The sequence below is a fragment of the Xenopus tropicalis genome, chromosome 2 (assembly GCF_000004195.4).
Source record: "Xenopus tropicalis strain Nigerian chromosome 2, UCB_Xtro_10.0, whole genome shotgun sequence".
NCBI classification, from domain to species: Eukaryota; Metazoa; Chordata; class Amphibia; order Anura; family Pipidae; genus Xenopus; species Xenopus tropicalis.
This window is the reverse complement of record NC_030678.2, coordinates 114,544,533-114,554,683: the sequence shown is the minus strand read 5'-3', so window position 1 is coordinate 114,554,683 and position 10,151 is coordinate 114,544,533.

Genomic DNA, 10,151 nt, shown 5'->3' with positions numbered 1-10,151 from the left:
TGTAGAGGTCACTTTGTTACTCTTCAAAGTTAAACTATAATCATAAAAGCAAATGTTTTAGAAGGTTGCTCGAACTTTGTGTTTTTCTATGGTTCACATACAATTCTGATGTATTTTTGTAATTATTGTACCCACAATGGAGATAAAAAATGAGAATGTACAGCAACACTTTTCTTATAACTTTACAGCAGAAATTGTAGAGAATGATAGCCTATAAATGAAAAGGAACATGGCAATGGACAAGGCCAGATGTATTCAGTGTAAATCTAAGAAGAGTGAAATGATAAATATACAACACCTGTCAGAGCTGAATGATCAAAACTTTGCAATCAATATGCTCATCTATCAAATCAATGTTTGCTCCTGCAGCCAAAGCTGTGCCTCATTCACAAACCTCATAGATTAAACTGCAACACAGGGGAATTGCAAATAATTGCTTTCACTTCCTTCTATAACTAGCGGTTTCTTCAATATTATATGAGACTAGCAGAAGAAAATGGTTTTGCTTATCCTCTTGCCCAGCAACCTGATTTATTATTCAGGCTAATGAGCAAGATGCAAATAACAAAAACACAACTTGTTTTTTCCTCTGCAAGTTAAAGTTACAATTGAAATTTTTATAAACATAATGAGACCACAGGCTATTTATAAATATCCGGAAACCGGTTATCGGGAAAATTCTAAATTACTAGAAGGCTGTCCCTTATTTAATGTTTAATTGATTTTAGCAGACACTTAAAGGACAATGAAAGGTTAATATAAATTAAAAGTAAGTCTAAAGGCATTCTTTTTAAGTACTTACTGCATACCTAAATTCCCAGATCCCTGCTTGCTTCTCTGAGATATGGTGCTGGCAGCCTACAGCAGTGTGAAGACTACAGTGACATCACTGAAATCTCTCTTCCCTTCCTGTAGGTGCCAGCGGCAGCCTTCCTATTCTCTGAGCATGTGTGTAACTTGATCCTGCTGGTCTGCTGTTCTGAGCTACACATACCCACCAGCCAATCAGAAGCTGATCTGGCAGAGGGGAGGGGGGAAGGAAATGAAACACATGTGCAGTATGAAGCAAGGAGGGAAAGGAAGGGAGAATACCTTTTCAGAGATGGCTGCCTGTTCTAGAAAATGTGAAGTAAGTGTGACTGAGTAAATATTTGATTAGGTGAGCCAAAAGTGTGGCGTTTTTACTAAACAATAGGAGGACTATTGGGCAGTATGCTTTTTAAATTTTGACTTGCATTCTCCTTTAAAGGTATGGAGATCCAAATTACGGAAAGATCCCTTTTTCAGAAAAACATACGTCCTGGGCATGCCATATAATAGATCCCATCTATCCATCTATCTAGATACAGATAAGATTGGGAATGCTTGAAACCTGAGGTCTTCTGGATCTTATCAAAGAATATGTAAATATTATGTAAAGCCAATAGGACTGTTTTGCCACCAATATGGATTCATGCAGCTTAGTTAGGAAAGCTACTGTTTTATTATTACAGTGAAAAAGGAAATACTTTGTAAAATTCAAATTATCAGTTTAAAACAGACTCTGTGTGAGCATTCTGGAAATTAGGTTTTCTGAATAAGAGATCACAACTATATATATATAGTTACAGGAGGTGACGGCACTCATCAGGAATTTTCACTCAGGAGTCAAAGTTTTAAGAAAAATAAACCGAAGATTTATTAGTCCAACGTTTCAGTTCCCACTGGAACTTTCATCAGGGACTATAGTTAGTATCGTTTCCATTTTCTTTGGCTTAACTCATATGTACCATTAATATAGAATTTTTTATCACAAATGTACTCCACAATGGCTGAAGACCTATGTGTCACGTTTAAAATTTGCCAACTATCTTAAACAAAATTGATGAATAAAGTGTCAAGTTCCTGTATACATTATGTATACATATCCATTCATTTGAGAGATGTTATATCCATCACTTACCAGTTGATTTTTCATGTTCCTGTGCACTTTACAACACAGATCACCTTTCTCAAGCTTGAATTGCAAGCTTGCAAAATCACAGTGCTGCTAAACTGTATCTATTTGACCTGTGCAAATTGTTAATTTGTCCATCTAAATGTCAAATAAAGGTAAGGAATACACTGGAGAATTAAAATTTGCATACTGCTTATACTCTTATTAGGACTATGTGAAAGAAGTGGCAGGAGTTTCTCCTAAAGTAGATGGTAAAATCATTCTTTAGTGCGATACAAACAGTTCTTTCCAGTTTTCAAATTAACTTTACATTCTGCAGCTCTTTGTCTTAGATTTTGAAAGGTATCAGTTTACAAGAATCCTAATAAACTTAACAGATATACAGTGAAGAACTGAAAGGTGTCACATAAAGAAAAGATAATTAATAAACAAAGTCAGAATTTTGTGGTCAGATTAGAACATTCAAATTTAGAATATTAAAAATTCAAGTCAACACTACCATAATGAATGCTGAATAGAATTGTCCCACTATAATGCATATTAAAAATGCTTTATTGATGTTTTAGCCATCTTTGAATGAACATAAAGGAGTTCTGTCCTGATTCTTACTGTATATTTTACTATATATTATGTATTGTGTCACTATATTACACTGTTCACATTGCAAATAATTGATTCTACCATTTAAAATGTTATTCTTGAACCAACAAATGTATTTTTTTAATTGTAATATTGGTGTGTAGGCGCCATCTCAGTGCATTGTGCCTGAGTCTGAGCTTTCAGAAGGACCCAGCGCTACATATTAGAACTGCTTTCAGGTAACCTATTGTTTCTCCTACTCAGTGTAACTGAAGGAGTCATGACTTGGCTGAGCCAACATTGGATTTTTACTTTTGAGTGCTATTCTCATATCTTCCACTGGGTGGGGAATGGGAGCATTATTGGCACTACAGGAGTCAGGGAGCTGCTACTAAGAACATGTATAGTCCCATTTCTATTTCCAAAATGAAATATAAAAAATCTGATTACTCTTTTAAAAAATAAATTTCAATGCAGGATTCTGCCAGAGAACTTTTAACTGATGCATTTTGTAAAAAGCATGTTTTCCCATTACTATTCCTTTACAGAAAATCAGAAATGGCATACCAATACACTTCAGATTTGTCATCCTCACTTAGGGACCATAGTGTGCCTCATAACATGTAAAATATTTTTTTTACCTACTTTTGGTCTCTCCCACATATTTGATTAAAGCCTTAGATCCACCTACACACACCCGGTTAGTTATTTCACAACTGACAGAGCACAATATATTGGGCAAATTTGAAAGATGAGGTGAAAAGTAAAAAGGGGATTTATCACACTTCTTAGCTCACAACCAGAGTTGATCTCATTTCCATTCATACCCAGAAGCTGATACTATAATTCTGAGAGCTGTAGGGGTTTGAAGGTAGAAAAGTGTTACAGGCACAATAAGTGTTGAGCATTACTATTTGCACTGTGTTTTTAGAAGCTACACATATTTCTTTTCTTTGGGATATAGATGTCTTAATTTTTTTTAAAGCACCTACTGTACCATTACATGTTGCAGCCATTTTTGAGTACCACTATTTTTTTTAATGAATTAGCAATTTACCTGAGGTGCTCAGAATATTTTCTAATCTATTTTTGCCAAATGTGTAAGCGGAGTGATACAAATATATCAGTTGAAACCCATTACTGTATATGTCCGTTGGTTTTAATAGATTTTTAAACATATGGGCAGCAAAATGTATTAGCAAGGAAATTCTGGTGAGAAGGCAAAGGAAATGTAATAGATATCCCTAAATCTTTATCTGCACAAAGCAATTTTAATTCAGTTGAGAGCAAGCAAAGAAAAACGATTCACCACTGATAAATTTGACTATAATCTATTTTCTAAACCAAAGTTTTAAGGTATTTATATCCTGAATTCTTCTTTTTGCTATAATATGCCAAAAGAGAATAGAGATATTTAAGTATGACAAAAGTACTACTGACTACATATGATGATCGTATCATGTTAGGGGCCATTTACCATCAGGAAGGCAGGAGTAAACTACAAAAATGGGAGAGGATTTTACAGTAGCAGGGTATATTCTTGGTGAGCATTTTTTGGCTTGCCAATACGCTACATGTGGCATTAGCTTTAGAGTTCTTGCACTTCTGCCTTAGGGGATAGTAAGCAAATTTGTAGAAAAGGAAAAGCTATCTACTGTACACTGCACTCAAGAATCAGTAGTCAGGAAAGGCATTGTTACTACAGTACATAATATGTTAATACATAAATATCAGATTCATACAGTTTATGGTATCACCAAAAATGTAGGCTATATGTAGAGCATGCTAAAATATAAATACATTACACAGAAATGGTATTGTTAGCTAGTACTTGATATGTTGAGAACTGTGTGTCTGTCAGTATGTATGTGTTTTTATGTATGCCTTTTGTATTTTCCCCAGTGTGTGTTGCACTGGGCCCATACTGAGCACTAAGCACTAACTTGGAGGGTTGTAGTAGGAACCAACCGTTTGTCCTTCAACCGTTAGAACTTATCACAATAAAAATGACATATTAAGCAAGCAGTACTTAGCTGGCAAGGACACCCAATCCTTGAAAGGGGGAACCTGGGAAAATTCTTAGTCACTAATTCAAATCTGGGTGGCCAAAAAGTGTTTTGGGTATAATTTCAGTATTTTGTGTAAGGTAATGCCTAAAAAAAAAACCTCACCTAGTGACACTGTTACAATTCTCTTAATATTCAAGCATGCTTCTGGTTTCCTTTCTTTATTGGGGACAGTATAAAACTACAAGAATGCAGAAAGAGAGCATAATGCTTATGCAGTATCCACTGATGTGTTCATGTGATGCTCAAAGCTAGTACAACGGAATGCTAACCAGCACATTCCAAATTCCTCTACATAAAAAAAACTTTTATACTTGGTAGTTAAGTGTGTAGTCCTGAGCAATATTATGCTTCAGAAGATTAAAACTGAAATCTAGGAATGTTTGCCTTGTACTTAATCCGTTGTTTTAGGTAGTAAGAGAGGCCAGGAGATAATTAGCCTGCTTAAATTAAGTAGCACGTGAGCACAACCTTGAAGTGTGCCTTACAATGGACAAGGCTCACTTTATTAAATCAGGAGTGTATCAGCACTAATGAACTCAAAGGATACGTTAATGTACTCAAGTGTATTATGTTGCCAAGCTGGAAATAATGAGTAGAGTGCGTTTAGTCTCATGACCCTCTCCTCTGTAGGGTTAAGGTTAATTGGCAAATTCTGTTGGTGTATTAAGCTTAAATGGATTTATTTTCTCTGCGAGAAGTAAAAAGGTGATGTTTATTTTAGGTGTATTGATTTCCCGATAGGAAACTTTATAACCCTGTTACAAACTCTTATTATTATTTACCAACACATCCCAAAGAGCATGATTAGTTTGCACTTTCAGTATGTTTGCATTATTCCCATTGACAAAAAAACAGTGAATTGTGCCAGCATTAGTAAATGGCCAAGTTCCAAAACACTGGAATAGCTGTAAAAACCACAAACATTAATATATAAAGGAAGGGTATAGCTTATGCACTTAATAAAGAGATAAAACACACACTACAGCTTTTCCTGTTATATTACATTATTCCCACTGCCATTTTCAATTTTACTTAAACCAAAATCCTGTAAATTAAGCAAGGAAGGGCATTTAGAAATGTATTAATTCTCAATGTGCTGTAATAAGCTTCTGAAAGGCATTTGAAACAGCCAGACTAAATGTGTATTTCCACTGCTTAGGATTTGCGGATTATTTTATACCATCAACATATTGGTTTCAAGATTTCCATTCTTGCTTTTAGCTTGGATATAGTTATCAGGTGTCAGCTCCGTGCAGTCTTATTTAGTTATGACAGAGCTTTCCCCTTTGTGTGTCAAGCAGCTATGAATAGCAAAGATTACTTATTCATAATGTTTGGCGTGGAACTTCTTGGGCTGTTATGTCTGTATTATACAGACTGTATAATGTTAAACAATGGATAAAAAGTACAAATTGCTGAAATACACACAACAGCAAAAGTCAAGCAAAGCTACTTCACATAAATGAGTGTTTTTAGTTCAGTTTTGTTTTCTGAATGTTTCTAATAGAATAACCGAGACACAGGTAGAGCCTTGAATACCACCTAAAAAAAGATATCAGTATTACCAAACAAAATACCGTTACCTTGACAAAGAACAATCTGTACAACTTACATAACAATCTTTGTGTGAGGAAAAAAACTTGGCTACTGAATGAACTTGTATAATAAAAATACTGGGTTATGAAACAGAAATAATTGGCACAAAGATGAAATGAAAAAAAAAGAAACTGTCAGGAAACATTTTGGGCTTTAGCTGTCAGAAATATTTGAGGCAGAATTTGTTATAACCCTTATTTTATGAGCAAAGCAGTACAGTGCATTCAAAGGACAAAAAGATCCATTGCCGATATGTTGCAGCAATGCTATTTACATTGAGCCATTTAAAAGGAACACTAAATCAGGAAATTGTCTGAGTTTAAAGCAGAGAACCATTACAAAGGAGATATGGGAGAAAGTCATAAAAAGAGAATTAGAAGTATTTAGAAGTGAACAGCAACTTTAAGGACATGTCAACCCGAAAATAATTATTTGCCAAATAAAAGAAAGCATAATTCTAAGCAATTTACAATATTTCAGTACATGTATTACATTTTTTTAGTGCTTTAAAAGTTGTTTGTAAATGTAATTGCTAAACTCCTTGTTATGACGTTTTAAACAATGTTGCAAAGGTCAGTCTCCTCCAGCAAGGCAGGTTTGTCAGTCTGCTGCCTTGTGTTTGATTGTTTTAAGAGTCAGAGCCCCCAGGGCAGAGAGTAGAAAGGGACAGACAAACATTGCATTTAATAGCAATTATATATACATAGTTATATGAGAGCGCGTAGATAAGTAACCTGGGATAATTGTTACAATAGTAGAGGGGAGAAATATAGAAATATGAAAGATTGTAAGCTCTTTTGGACAGGGCTCTCTTCACCTCTTGTATCGTTATTGATTGCTTTATATGTTACTCTGTATGTCCAATGTATTAAACCCACTTATTGTACAGCGCTGCGGAATATGTTGGCGCTTTATAAATAAATGTTAGTAATAATAATAGTAATGAAAGGGGCAACCATGTAAGCCTGCCCAGAAAGAGGCAGGGAGATGAGAGACAGAAAATTCAGAGAAGATAGCAACATCGTTGGCAACACAAACAGGGACACACATCTATTGATCATTCTTTCCCTAGCTCTTGTAGTTTTGTTTATGCAGAATTTGAAAAAATACTGCCCCCCAAATCATTTATGTCATGAATTGACCAATATTTATAAAATGTTGCACTGGCAAATAAATAAATACATAAATACAGTATTTGCAAATAACGCAAAGGATAAAACGATGAAAATTCCTGCATCAAAGCAAAAATAATCTGAGCTGCATGTAGTTACGGCTTGCAGAAAGCAACTGTTTGAAATGTTATTGAATATTTTTGTTATACAAGCAGAACCCAACGTATGCTCACTAGTGCACAAAGATTTAAGAAGGATAACAAATGTTTGTATTCTTTCTACTGGTTTTGTTTAGTTGAAATCTTAAAGGACTTTGAAGGCCACGACCCATGTTAGAAAATCTGAGTATTAGAGATGCTGGTGTTCTCTACTGAAATACATATATGTAACAGTGGCTGAGCATTTACATAATTCTTTGGCTCAAACAGCTTAAAGGGGAATGGGACACAATTTCTTTATGCAAATAATGTTAGTAAAGTATTACCATTCCTCAGAACAGCGCTGGTTGGAATGATTACGAAGTATAAAAGCATTTGCCATAGGAGAATGCCAGATGTTTCCATTTTCTGGTACAGCACCATATAGCAGGTCGAAATCTGATTTAAACAGTTGACTTATAGTTAAACCTGCATTTTACAATTTTCCACATTACACTAAATTTCACTTGGTGAAATTCCTGGATTTTACATCACATTTCACCTCATTTTACTCAAAAACTGTACCATTTTCCTAAAAAAACTGTGTGGCTTGATCATCAATTTTCAACTTGAGACTCATTAATGGGTTGGGCTTTAAAAGTCCTCTTGTTAAATCACTTCTATATGCATGAGTAATATAAACGGTAGCTCAAAAATTTACTGTCTGTAAAATCTGGACACACAAAAATAGACCCAAGGTTGCACAGATTGATTCCATTCATTAAAAATACCGCTGTCCAAAGATGATCCTTGAACCTCTACATAATTGTGCTTGGTGCCACCATATCCATTTTGCTTTCTGCTCCGCCAACCTTATAGATTAGCAAACCCCAACCAGAGGTTCATCAGCAACATTTTGCTCACCATCCCATTTGATGTTGCTCCCAGTGGGCTCAAAGTAGGTGCCCATTTTTAAATTAATGGCTTTAAGGCAAGTTTTGGAAGCATAGAAGAATAGGTCAGCAGTCTACACGGGGCTACCAAATAGCCAGTTAAAGCCCTTATTTGGCACAGAATGTTTTTTCATACTTTTGTGGCTCACAAGTAAAAAAGGTTGGGGATTCCTGTTTTAGATAGTGGTAGCTTCAGTGTTCCAACAGCAAGTACTTGCACCTAAAGAATCATGCACACATGGTATTTTGGTGCTAAGTGCCTTAGGTTCCTGAAATTACTTAGCTGTGTCATGGCAGTTCATTCATGGCAGTTGTGTGATTGATACTACAAGAGTACTGGAGAGTACTGTTCAGTTTCTCAGTAGCTGGGATTCTGGTTCTACAACCGTGGCAAGTAGACCTCACTGAGTGACAGTTGCTTCCTTCAATGTTCCTTTACACATAAATACCTACAACAATGTCTTATACAAGCACACTTGTATGTGCTGCTGGTATTTGCTGCAGTTGTACTGAATGCTTTTCAAACATATCCTTATTAAAAAATCATACAGTGAAATACACCTTAGTCGGAAAACCCAAATAATCCAATGAAATCATCCCCTGGCTATTGACTCCTAAACTACCCTGCCACTTTTCAATCATTCTTACTGGTGCCAACAGGTGTGTTGGGAAAAGGGGGGAGGGTATACCCTGAACACACTACTGGATTACTTGCTTTGGGTAGGGGTATGGGTTCCTCATGTCTTTAAGTACCTAAGTAGTTTTATTAGGTAACAAAAGTTTTAGATGTACAAGAATCTTGAAATACTGTAATAGGATTAAAACAAAGGGAAGAATAGATCAGACTGGCCTGAATTCATACACTTGTATATTTGCTTTAAAGAAGGTGGAGACTGTGTGAGTCACTTAATGAAAAGCCATGCCGTTTAAAATTATGAGGAAAAGCACACTATACTAAATCAAATACATTTTATGGTTTGGTTTACCTTTAAAGAGCACTTCTAATTGATTAACTCTGTAAGTTGTAATTTGAAAACAGAAAATCACATGCTATAAACACTGGGAAATACATTCAAACGTCAGCATAGTATAGAGTATCAAACTCTTTATCGTTCTTTTCACACTGCCTGAAAAATAAAACATCCACATTACACTCTTTAGTCTCCCCACCAACCGATTCCATTTCTTGTATTGTTTAATATCTAAGATGTTGCCGTTGCTACTATAACAGCTTGGTGGGTGAAAATGTCTTTCTAAAGCCACATTATTACTGTAGATATTAGAGATAGGCAATGCTGTTTCTGTGATATAAAACCCTTGTCACCTTGGTCCTGGGATAGCAAAATCATTATATTATAGCGTCAAGATAGACACTACTTCATCAGTTTTCCAGACAACAATATTACACTTACAAGCTTCTGTGAACAAAGTTTAAAGTACTCTTATGGATTTTTAAAATTCACAAAATACCATTCAAGGAACTAAAATCAACATAGGGATAATGTAATCAATATAAAACATTTTTATTATGTAGTAGAAAGCAACAAGTCTCACTCATCTCATTCATTATAGTTGTGCAGGGGGGGCACTTTGAACCTCACCTCTAGACAGTGAGTATTGTGAATATAGGGATGTTAATGCTTGCCAGTGTTGCATATATATATATATATATATATATATCCTGTCATGTACAGGTATGGGACCCGTTATCCAGAAACCTGTTATCCATTATCCATTATAAGCAAATAATTCTAAATTTTAAAAACAAT